This window comes from Mesoplodon mirus (genome assembly GCF_964341445.2).
Source record: "Mesoplodon mirus genome assembly, chromosome: 9".
In the NCBI taxonomy this organism is placed as follows: Eukaryota; Metazoa; Chordata; class Mammalia; order Artiodactyla; family Ziphiidae; genus Mesoplodon; species Mesoplodon mirus.
This window is the reverse complement of record NC_138985.1, coordinates 69,700,615-69,713,653: the sequence shown is the minus strand read 5'-3', so window position 1 is coordinate 69,713,653 and position 13,039 is coordinate 69,700,615.

Genomic DNA, 13,039 nt, shown 5'->3' with positions numbered 1-13,039 from the left:
ACCCGTCATCTTGTTTGCCACAAGTCTGTGAGCTCCATCAGGTTGGGGACAGGTCTTAACTACTTCTGTACACCCAGGGCTGGAACATGGCATGTTAACATGGGAATCAGCACAGATGAGCACATTTCTCGGTTAGCCATCGTCCGCTGAGCTAATTGTCACTGGACACAGCCCTCCATTGTCCTCCCCATCGCTGTATCACAGAGGGCAGTAGAGAGTGGAGGTCAAAGGCATCACTACCTGGGTTTCAATCCTGATCCTGACACTCAGGTATATGAACCTGGGCAAGTTAGTTAAGCTCTCTCCAACGCTGTTTCATCATATGCAAAATGCGGTGATAGTGGAGATGAAATGAGTTCATATATAATAGTAAGCACTCAGCATCTCGTCTGGTGCAAGGTAAGCGCTATGAAGCGTTGGCTGTTGTCAGGACTCCTTCCCTTTTAATTCCACTCATGTCCAGTGAGCACAGAGGAGGAACCTCCCACCCTGCTGGGCATCCAGGGATCAATCAGTGGCTCAGTCAGAGGTGGCTGGAGGGTGGGCTCCAGCACGCAAAGCCGGGGAGCTCCCAAGGAGGTCCGTAGGGATTTAGGGAACCCCAAGGAAGTCAGTGGGCCCTGAGGGAGCTCCCCTGAAGGCAAGGGGAGGGCACAGAGCTTGACCCTGAAGAAGGAAGATGAGGAGGACATCACCTTTCCAGGATGACACAATCACAGGAAGGAGGGGAAAATACCTGGCGTGTGCAGGTGAGGTAGCGTTATGAGGAGACTGTAATAGGAGAGGAAGCTGAGGCGTGAGTGGGGACAGAGCCCAGCTGGGTTGGATGGATGGGATGGGCGACTGGCTGGATTGGGATGTCGCTGTGGGGGTCGGCACCGTGCAGGCAGCCCTGGGCTCCTGCTTCAGCGGCTGCCCTGGTCACGGACAGCCTTGCAATGGCCATCAAGCTCTCTGAGGACCAGAACAGGAAGTGGAGCCCAGCACCCTGACAAACACCAAAGAATAAGCGTGCACACCTTGGGAATTCTTGAACTTGGAATCCAGACTGGGAGTGGCAAACATTCATGGAATACTTGAGTCTTAGAATCCAGCTTACAGGTACACAGAAGCTGAGCATTCTGGAAACCTCTAGAAGACAGGCATGTTCAAGGCTGGCCCAATTCTCTCCCAGATTTGGCCTGTGTGGTAGGACCCTGGTCTGGTGTTCAGATTCTTCTGAGGAAAGTGGGAACCTGGGTGAGGCTGGGCTCTGAGGCCCTGCCCTCCCCACACACCTGGATGACAGTGGGTGGTCTCCTCCTGACATGCTGAGTGAATCTTCATCTGCTGGTGGGTCCTGAGCTCCATGTCGGGGGCACAGCACAAGGGCGCTTCGGGACAGCCCGGATCATAGTGCACTATCGGCGGTCCGAGCAAAAGACAGGGGGGTGAAAGTTTGTTCAGACCCACCCCCCTGCCCCTGGCATGGCCGTGAAGGCAACAACGTCTTGCCCATCTAGCTCCCCATGGGTGTTGGGATGTCTGGGGAAGCAGGAGGGGCTCAGGGGGCAGGAGTCATCCCTGGGGGGAGGGTGATGGGGCCTTAACACAAGGAAGGGCACACATTCATCCACTGAGGAGGCTGGTGGGCGAGTGTGTGTATGGGTGTAGGAGGAAGGGAGTGAGCTCCCCGTCACTGTGGGCTATGCAAGTAGAGGCTGAGAGCTCCTGCAGGATGGAGGAGAGGGGCTCCTGCAGCCCAGCACCCGGTGGGAAGTTGGTCTAGAGGAGGTACCTTGTGGCCTTCCTTTTAGTCCTCAGGCTGAGGGTGGGTGTGTGACATGGGTGTGGCTGGCTGCCCCTGAGAGGCGGCACAGCCAGGGTGAGCACCAGGAGAGAGGGAAAGGAGCATGGGAGAGTCATCAAGGCTCCTGCAGGGGCTGGCATGGGCTTGGAGGGGTTTCCCCAGGTAGAAGGGCCGGTCTAGGGCTGATCATCCTGGCAAAGAGACTGGTGTGATCAAAGGCAGTGGGAAGGTGGGCAGGCATGGGGCTCCCAGATCAGGAAGGCTGGGTGGCTGGTGGGTGCCGGACCAGAGGATAAGAGGCTGGAGAAGCAAGAAGGGTCTGAGTAAATAGGGTCTGGCATGTCAGGACTCCTGATGCCTCTTCCTTGGGAAGGGGAGGGCCAGGAGCGAAGGAGGATGACGTGCTTCTCTGTGGCCATGGTGGAGGGAGGGTCAGAGGCTTTCCCAGAGGGAACATGGCCAGGAAATCCTTATTTTGCAGATGCAGCTGCTCCTGCTGGAGAGGCTGGCCCAGTTGAGACCCGATGGGGGCCGAACGACTACAGACAGTGGGAGTGCACATCTGTAATTCAGGGAGAAATCCACTTCATGCTGTTGGTAGCCTACCCCCAGGCTGAAAAGAAAAGAATGAATTTCTCTTTGTAATGATAACTTCTGGATCTGAGAAAGATGGCCACTGTCCATTCTGCTGGCCAGTAATTTACCCGCCCCGCATCTCACCCGGGGTTATAGTGCTCATTTTAGACCTCAAAAGGCATAACTGCTTATATTTCCTTCAATACCACAAAGAAGAAAGTCTTTTCTACTGTGGCAGCAAAGGCAGAAAGCTTCTGAAATCCATTAAGAGAGCCCAGCATTTGGCTTTCAGACAGTCAAATGACCCCTCACTCCTGCATTGAGGTGCTGGGGGCCGGTGGGCTGGGGAGTAGAAAGGTGGGACGGAATACCAAAGTGGTTGGGAGAAGGACACCATGGATGGAACCCGCCCAGTGTCTATTTTTCCCCAGAGCTGGCAGGAAAGGGGAGTCCCAGTGAAGGCAGGGCCCTCAAAGGCCATGGAGACAACCAACCAATTCACGGATGGCAAAACTGAGACTCCAGGAGAGGGGAGAAGCCTGAGGGTACGAAGCTGGGTGGTAACCCTGTGCCCCGGAGTTTTAGCCAGGAGTTGGAAAGCCTGGATTCCAGGTGCAGCTGGACCTCTCATCAGCTGTGTGGCCTTGAGTGTCATGTGTCACTCCTCCCTGACATGAGGTAGTGGAAGGAAGGTGTTGCCCGGGGTCTCCTCCAAGGATCCGAGGCCTCTCCTCTCCAACTCATCTCTACGGTGCACCAGCCTAAAGGCAGGTGATCTGGTGGGGCACAGCGGTGTCCACTGCAGGGCAGCCAGGGAGGGCCTCAGTGACATTTGAAGCAGGAGGTGAGGGAGGGAGCCACACAGGTATCAGGGCAGATGCCTCCCAGACAGAGGGAACAGCAGGTGTAAGGACCCTGAGAAGGGAGAGCGGCTGGCAAGTTCCAGGTGCAGGCTATGCAGGTGTGTGCGTGCATATGTGTGTGTGTATGCAGGCCTCTGTGTGCGTGTTCGTGCAAGGGTCTGTGTTTGTGCACACCAGGGACATGTGCCTGCAGATGTCCCACCCCCCCGACCCCAGTTGCCAGCATCCAAAATAAAGCAAATTATCCTTTCCACTAACCTGGCCTCTTCATTGGCTTTTGAGCGGTGAGCAGCCGGATCCCACTTTCGGGTACCCCTCTGCCCTGCGCTCACGCTCTCTGGGCCCAGAGCACTGTCCACACCATGGGGTGAGGGCGGTATGGGGCTAACCAGACCTCACCCACACTGAGTTGTTTTTCTATCAGGGTGAGGCTGTCTGTATAGACGGCTCAGTGCGGCCCAGGCTCCTCTGACCTGCTGAGGGGCCGCCGCTGACCATCTGGAGAGCGGGAAGAAGGCTTTGGCTGATATACTGTGCGAAGAGGTGCCGGCATTGAATGGGTCGACGGGACAGAGCTTCAAAAAGAAAAGAAAAAGGGCTATGCAAATTCAAGGTAGAATTACATTACGTAACCGAAAAAAGATCAACAGACTCCAGGCTGAGCCCTGCTTCTGCGTGGTTGAGAAACCATCTGGAGTCCTAAATTTATCCCCCCTCGGCAGCAATTTTCCTCAGGGAGAAGGGGCTCTTTTGGTGAGCATTAACTCGAGTCCTGGCACCAGGTGGGCCTGAGAGAGGCCATGGGGTCCGGGTCCCCACCTCAGAGCCAAAGGTCTGTGCCCCAGGCCTGCCAAAGGCAGTGGCTCTGGCGCAATTGCTGGCTACCCCATGGTCAAGAGACCTGGTAGGTGGAAGAAGCCAGGGGGACTCTTGGAGCCTAGAAACCAAGTTCTGCCTACCAAGAGGATGTGTCCCACCTCACCTGCAGGCTCTCCACGTGCTGGCCCACCTTGCTGAAACACCCCATTTTGCCCTGGCAGAGGCCCAGGGAGAAGTGGGAACTCTCTCTCACTCTCTCTCTGTCACACACACACACACACACACAGGAAAGAGGACCCATGCCTCCCTCCCAGCTAAGGGCTCCAGCCACCTTGCTACGTGCATCCCGCTTGCAGAGCGCTCCACCCCCCAGAATCTGTGACCTCCCCCATCCAGCAGCCAAAACCAATTACTGACACCCAATTAATCAACTCTTCCTAGAAACTGAACTCCCAGGTAGAGTGGCAGGGGCATGCTGAGGACTGCCTGAAATCATGAAAGGGAGTCAGCTTAAGTGTTCTGAGCTGAGGGGCTGCAGAGGCAGATTTACCCCCCTTTTCATCCTCTTAAAGTGACAGAACCCTCTAGAACTCTGTGCCCCTTTCAGGGAGCTGGAATCTGATCAGATGGAGTTGTTCCCCACCACCGGCCCAGGGAGGATTATTCGGGCAAACTTTGCTTTCAAGTCCTTGTTGGCAGGCGATGATGGTGGTAGTAGTGACAGCTCAGCTAGGAAGCACCTACTATGCACCAGGCACTGACTTTCCAGTATCTGTGACTTTCTACCTGAGCTAGGTGCCATTGTTCTGGTTTTATAGTCAAGGCAACTAAAAGTTGGTGGATTGAAATCAAGAAATTGGCTGAAACTCACACAGCTGGCGAGTGACGTGGCCACCTTAGAAGGCGACCCCCACCCCATCCTGTCCCATCCCTGGCACTCTATGCTCCCTCCCCTGCTTCATCTCACCCCATAGCACCTACTCCATGTGACTCACCGCGCACGTGACTCAATCATCTTGTTTATTGCCGGCCTCCCACAAAAGAATCTCAGGTCCGCAGAGGCAGTGACTTTCATCTCATCTGTTCCCCAGTGCTACAACGGTGCCTGGCACAGAATGGGCACTCGATAAATAGTTGAATGAATAAATGATATGTTATGAAGATGTTCCAGGCCTTGCTGCCTGTGTCCAGAATCCCAGTGATCCAAGCTGAAAGGAGAGAGATGTCCAAAGGGAGGTAGAAACATTTCTCATGAGAACCTGACCAAGGCATTGTGGAGGAGGTGACCTTTGCTGCAAGCCGTGGAGGGTGGAGAGGATACACTTAGGTAGAAAAGGGGGAAGGGGATATTCCAGGCTGTGGGTTGACATCAGCTAAGGACCTGCACAGAAGAAGAAGGGTCTGGAAACCTAGAGCAGACCAGCCCCTGGGTAGGGCCGAGAAAGTGGTACAGGTGACGTGGGACCACAGACCAGGTTTTTGATAGACTGTAGGGGAAGGTGTGAGGTCAGAAGCAGCCCTGGGGTGTCTCATCCCAGCCAGGCAGCTGCACCCCAGGGAGATATAACAAGCCTTCTCATCAGAGCTGCCAGAAAGATGGATTGCCTTCACCAAGGGGCCTCCGAAGTGAGCATTACTGCCTGCCTCCTTCTGCACCTCACCTCGGAAACTCTGCACTCCCAGCCCACGCTGCAGCTAGAGTGAGAAGGCAGAAAGCCCGCTGGGGTGACTGAAGCCCTTCACTCTGATGAATCACACCTCTAAGTGGCCCCTACCCACCCTGCATGGCAGGATGTCGCCCCTTCCGAGTGGGGACCAGAGGAGGCTGTCAGCTCCCGAGGTCTGAGCTTGACAGGGGCTTGGGGGGAGGTGGGGAGGGGGGCCGCGCTCAGGGACAGCCTGGAGTGAGCCTTGGCTCTGGATCAGATGGAGGCTCAAGGCTAGGAACTCGACCCCGCCGCTCTCCGGCGCCAGGCAACACCTTTGGCGTCTCTGAGCCTCGTTTTCCACATTTGGGAGAAAAGCTGCCCTGAGCTGGACCAGTCGGACTCTCTGGGGCTTGGAACTGGGATTCACAAAAACCTAGGGAAGCTGAGGACTTGGGGTCTGAGGGCACTATCCTGAGGCAGCGTCATAGAGCCCATGAACACAGAAAGCAGAGAAAACTGGTGTGCACAGGAGGCCTTGGTGCCCCCAGGGAAGTGAGGGGGATGCAGTCTGAGTTATTGATGGGTTTTCCCAAGCCAAACCTTCCCTCTGCTGCATTTCCTGGCCTGGGCTTCACTGAGACACTCCATATCCTTATAAATTCCCCTCTTTTTTCTCAATCTGTTTGAAAGGCTTTTAATTGTATAGTAGATGGTGTTTCCAAAAGCTACAACAATCTCTCTCAACCCACATGTTCATTTGCAATAGGCCCGTGCCACTCTTCCACATTAGTGAGATCTATTTCCCCTCCCCTGGCCCTGAGACTGTGATTTAGCCAGTGGATGAGGCATCAATGACATTCCGGAGCTTCCAGATCCGAGCATTAAGAAGACCTGGCAGCTTTCACTAGTGCATCCTGAGGGGAGCCAATGACCAGGTAAAAATGTCACTTCCCTGAAATCACCATGCTGTCAGGAAAGCTCAGCGAAGCCACTTGAAAAGGCCATGCAGCACGATGCCCACCCAGGCCCCAACTGGTCCAGCCATCTTGGCCCAGCTATGTGAATGAAGAAGCCTTCTTGAATGATCTAGGCCCAGCAGACAACTCATGGATCTGGCCATTGACAACTGAGCTGTCCCCATTGAGCCCTCCCCAAATTGCAGAAGCATGAGCAAACCAAGATTGCTGTTGTCTTAACCATTACGTTTGAGGTAGTTTGCAACAATGGATAACAAACGAATTGTAGCCAAAAGACTACAGTCCTCCCTACCACATCTGTTAGGTTCCTGAGCCAGACAGTGACAGATCCTTTAATGAGGGACACCAATTAGGGTGAGATCCCATGAGCTGAGGAGGCCTCGGGTTCAGGTCCCAGTCTGGTCTTTGACTGTGTGACTCTATTGTTCTAAGTGTCAGAAATGCCATCCTCACCCTACACCCCAGCCAGGTCCTGTGAGCATCCCTCCTGGACCAGCCTGGACTTCATAGAGCAATCTGCCCCAAGCTGAGTTACTCTTCTCCTCCATTCACAGTATCTTTATTCAGCCCCTAATTCATTCAGTGAGCGTTTCCTCTACAAATGGCTAATAACCATAAGAAAATATGCTTAGCCTCATGAGTAATCAGAGAAACGCAAATTAAAGCAAGAATGAGATTCACCTTCCTGTTTATCAGATTGGCAAAATGAAGATTGATAATAACTGCTCTAGGATATATTGGGGGTCTCAGGTGCTGGGAAGCCAGCAATTTGGAGGACAATTTAACAGCATCTATTAAAATACAAAATGTCTGTATCTTCCAATTCAGCAATCCCACGTTGGAGTTTGTATCCCAGGGAAATACTTGCACATGTTACACAAAGAGGCGCGTGCAAAAGTGTTCTCTGCAGTGTAGTCAGTAACAGGGAAACTTTGGAAATGTAGCGCACTTCGTTAACAAGGGCACTGTACCCCCCTCTGGTACACAAGGCCACCATTACCATGGATGGTATTTTATGCCATAGTCATTCTGTAGCATAGATGATATACATAGACGACATACATAAATGACACATAGCACATAAGTACTGATACTGAAAGATCTCTAAGACATATTGTTCAGTGAAAGTGCATCTGCACAGTATGACATTTGTGTAAACACCCTCAGAAGAAATAGAAGTACAAAGTATCAAGCATAAATGCAAAATTTAAGGTGTGAAAACGAACTTAGGAAACTGATAAAACGTGTTCTCTCGGGAGGTTGATGGAACTGAGAGGGCCAAGGGGGCTGTCTGTCTCTCTTATTTTTATTTTTTATTTATTTTTTGTGTGTGGTACGCGGGCCTCTCACTGTTGTGGCCTCTCCTGTTGCGGAGCACAGGCTCCGGACGCGCAGGCTCAGCGGTCATGGCTCACGGGCCCAGCCGCTCCGCGGCATGTGGGATCTTCCCGGACCAGGGCACAAACCCATGTCCCCTGCATCGGCAGGTGGACTCTCAACCACTGCACCACCAGGGAAGCCCTCTTATTTTTATTTCTTATATTTTTATATTTTTTATTTTTTTGCGGTACGCAGGCCTCTCACTGTTGTGGCCTCTCCCGTTGCGGAGCACAGGCTCTGGACGCACAGGCTCCGTGGCCATGGCTCACAGGCCCAGCTGCTCCGCGGCATGTGGGACCTTCCCGGACCGGGGCACGAACCCGTGTCCCCTGCATCGGCAGGCAGACTCTCAACCACTGCACCACTAGGGAAGCCCTATTTTTAATAATGATAATATATTTGGGTGTTTCTTATGTTATAAAACATAATTTTTAAAATTAGTGTTTATGAATACCCATGGGTGCAAGTGAGAAGAAACCAAGCTGAGGAGAGAGCCAGGGCAGGAGTATGAGGTTCAGACTCAGGGGGAACACAGGATTGGGGAGATCACTGGGCCCAGGATGGTCAAGGAAAGCAGCCTGGAGGAGGGTGCCCCCAAAGGCTGTACAATAAAAATAGACTTCTGGAAAAAATGAAATAAACCATAAAAATACACAAAATATGTGTTCACATTTTTATGATTAGATTCAACAAGCATAAAACTACTCTGCTAACTGCCATAAAAGTTTCCACACACTTACTCTCAATTTCTATATTCACTGCAGGCCAATAGCCAAAACCCACCTGACCCACCTGACCCAAAAACAGCTCTCTCAGTAACCCCACTCACCACTCCCTAGGAGCTTCTATGTGGGGGGCAACAAGGTACCCCAGACTCCAGGCCCTGAATTAACCCAGGGCCCTCACTCTCCCTGCAGCCTTCGGCCCCCAAGTCTGCAACTAGATCCGCAAACCATGAGCCTGTTCAGTGCAATGGGGGTAGGCTCAGGCCTAGGGGTCAGGATCCCTGTGGTCTCCTCCACAGCTGCCTTGCTTAAATGCCCAGACTCACCCACCCAACCTGCGGGGCTGAGGGAAACCCCTTCTCAACCCCCAGAACAAGCCACAACTAATTCCTACATTTTAAAATGCATCATTTCTTAATATTAAAAAGGAATACATACCCTTGTAAAATTTTGGAAAATACCGAAAAGCACAAAGGAAAAAGTAAGAAATCATTGACCCATGATTCGCTGTGAGTTGCCTGTGACCCAGAGTTATCTGTGTCTAACAAATGGTTCTGTCCTCTCATACAGACATAGTAGATGCCTAAGCTTCTGTGATACCCGCTAGAAGGAGTTGGGCACCCCGTCTTTTAGCCCAACTAGTAGCATTGGGTGTTTACGTGTGAGCTAGGAGACTCCCAGAAAAACTCAAAATCAAGCCCACACTTGGGGTTCAGGCATCCAGGCCCACAAAACAGACAGGTATAGGGCTTTGCCATGGTTCATGTTATGTGTCAACTTGGCTAAGCTATGGTACCCGGTTGCTTGCTCAAACACCCACTGAGATGTTGCTATGAAGGTGTTTTTTAGATTTTAAATCATTTAAACCAGTAGGCTTTGAGTAAAGCAGATTACCTTCCTAGTGTACGTGGCCCTCGTCCAATCAGGTGAAGTTGACGTTTCCCCAAAGATGAAGGAATTCGGCCTCAAGACTCCCACATGGAGACCCTGCCTGATTTTCCAGCCTGCCTGCCCTGCCCTGCAGATTTCAGACTCAAGACTGCAATACAAACTCTAACCTGAATTTCCAACTGCCAGCTCACCTATGGACTTCAGCCTTGCCGCCCTCCCACATCTGCATGAGCCAATTCCTTTAAATGAATCTTTTTTATGTACACATATCCTACTGGCTCCGTTTGTCTAGAACCCCGTGACGAACACAGGCAAAGCCAAATGGCAGAGCAGCTCTGAGACCCGTGAGGGTGGGTCACAGCAGGCCAGAGGCTGGAGGGAAAGAGTGGTCTGAATGCGCCACTCTGGCGATCATTTGAACGGTCTCGAACCCACCTCTCTGGTGGCCTGTGGGCACACTCATCCACAACAGACGCTGTCCCACTACACACACCCAGAAGCACCCTGCTGTGGGGCCTCTAATGCGGACTGTTCTCCCTCCCTATTACCCAGCAGACAATTCGCTGGGCCCTGCATAGCCTCTGTCCCCAGGCAGGGGCTAGTGGGGCTGGCGCCCGGCAGGGGTGAAGTTCAAGGCGGCAGATCCATGCACAGCCAGCAGGAGCAGAAGGGTCTTGGCTCAGCAGGAGGAAGAAGGATCTCACTGCTGAGCTTCCACGTAGCAGGGGTAGCCACACCCTGCTCTGTGGTCAGGGGCTCAGGGGAAATGCATGTGTGGGTCTGTGCAAGCCAGACAGAAGAGACAAGGGCAGGACAAGAGGCCAGCAAAAGCTGGGACTCTGACCAGAGATGACCATGAGAACATGAGCTCCCTGGAATACGTGACCTCCCGGAGAGGTCACTGAACCTCCCCTGGGATGCGGGATAATGTGCTTACAACAACTTGAGCTAAATCTCAAAGGACAGCTGTTGTCACATGGAAAGCGCTATGGGTGGGAGAGGCCAAGGGGAGAGCAGCCCTCCCACTGTTGGGACACAGGCATATTGGCAGCAAAGCTTAGCCCAGAGCGGCCGGCGTCCTGTTTCAGGACTTTCTTAGAGCTTGGATTAAATGTCTCCTTGTTTCTGGCTTATGTCTAGCTTTTGGCACTGCTGATGATTTTCTGTATATCTTGGGAAGGTGAAAGGGGGTGAATTAGCAGGTGCAAGTCTTTAGCGGTGATAACCTCCACGTCTCCTAATTTGTCATTTTCAGGGCCTTGTCTTGTTCCAGGCACAGCTGAGGACGGTGGTGAAAAGGAGATCAGGGTGGAAGGAAGTGGATTTTACCCCACATCGCTGATCGGCTGGCTCTGGCCCAGGGAGCAAAGCAGAACTGCCAGCCCCCACTGGGCCAGGAAGTTATCAGAGTGTCTGCCCGGAAGGCCATCAACTCCCAGTGTGGAGAGTGGCCAAACAGAGACCAGGGACCCCGACAGGGAGACCAGCTCCCTGGGAATCTGAACTTCTCCAGACTCTTCCATGACCTGGGGGTAATGTAAGGCACCCCAACCACAGAGAAGCCTTATCCTCACTTGACAGATGAGAAGCCTGAGGCTCAGAGGGTGAAGCTTTTGGCCAAGGGCAGACAGCTGGTAAGTCATGCAGAAGGACTGGACCCTTACTCCCAATGCAGGCTTGGGGCAAGTTCAGTCAGATACTCCCAAGCTGCCCAGCCACTGGGCCTGACTCTTGGCAGCAAAGGGCTGAATCCAGGACCCATCAACCTCACAGACCACCCACCTTTTATTAAGCTATGTCTCGGGCTCCTGCCCTCTGGGGGACCGACCCACAAGTTACCCCGCAGCAGAAGCAGCCTGGCCCAGGAGAAGAGGAAGGGACCTGTGACGTGGGCTCATCTCACTCTGCAGGCAGAGGTGGGGAGGGGATGGGCTGGTGGTACAGTCAAGGGGCAGCCTTCCTGCAGGGCCCTCACTGGGCCTCTGTCACCTGTAAAGTGGGGATGGGAACTGAGCGACTGTTAAGGTTCCTTCCAGCTCCGATGTTCTCTGCAGAGCAGCATCAGGACCAGAACTCAGGCCACCACCCCTTCCTATCCTTAGAGCCACCCGACTTGTCTCTTACCTTTGGGGCATGTCCCAGCCAAGCCGTTGTCCACTCTGTTCTTTCTACAGTGCCGATGTGACCATGTCACCGGTTCAGCCAGTGCCTGCCTTACCCAGCCCACATGCCCCCTAGCCGGGGCTCTGGCCACTGCTCAGCCTCACCTCAGTGGTCCCCACTGCCCATCCATGACTGACTCCATGCCGAAAGCCTCCCGGTGGTCCCCGAGCCTGTCTCTTTCTCACTCACTCTGGGAGACCCTCCCTCCACCTTGACCGCCCCTCCACTGGCCTCCACACCTCCACCATCATGCAGGTGAGCTCTGCTCATCCTCCGCCACCCCGGGGGCTGGGTGGTATTGGTGACTCCACACTCACTGGCCCTCCCAGCCCTTGTCTGATTACTGGTCTGTTCCTGCCATCATGCTGGGACAGCCACTGTGTCTTCTCTCCCAGCACCCTGCACTTGATAGGTGCTCAATAACAATTGAATTTGTACCGACTGTCCTCTGCCTTCCTGCCTAGTGCTCTTACAGGAGTCCAGGAAAGGCAGACTTGGGTGGAAACACTCAGAGTCTGCCCGTTGTGTCAGGGCCTTCTCAAATCCCTCTGTCCGAGCCTCGTACTCCAAGCCTCCCGTGGTCATCCCCATTCCTTTGTCCATTCGACAAACATTTGTTAGGAACCTACTCCGTGCTAGGCACCCACAGTCATGCCATGCACAGTATCTTGTACATAATGAGTCCTCAATGTTTGTTGACTTTGAATGGGAAGAAACAGAGTGACAATGATTAATATTCCCTCGCATTTCCAGGAAGTGTTGTTCTCCTCCAGTCCTCACAAAGACCCTCCATGGTAGGTGTTATTATTTCACTTGACAGGTACAGCAACTGAGGAGAAAAGGTAGAGAGAGATGTGTCATCCAGGAGGCACTGGAGCAGGACGGACACCATAGACCAGACCCTTTCCCAGGGGACAGCGGCGGCCCGGCCGGCCCCACCCTCGGGATCCTCTCCGTGGGTTTCTGCCCAGCTCAGCCCGTGGCACCTGCCCCTGGGAGGAGCCTACACAGGAGACAGGGGGCAGCTGTGAAACCACAGACACGACATCCAGGAGTCAGGCCCCAAGTGCCACTCAGCACTGGAGCCCGAGCTGTTCGGGAAAACACAAGCCCCACAGCTGTTCTCCAGGCACAAAGTTCAGGGCTCCTTGACGAGCAGGTAAAAACTGTGCCAGAGCTGACTTAATCCCTATTAATCAAACATGCT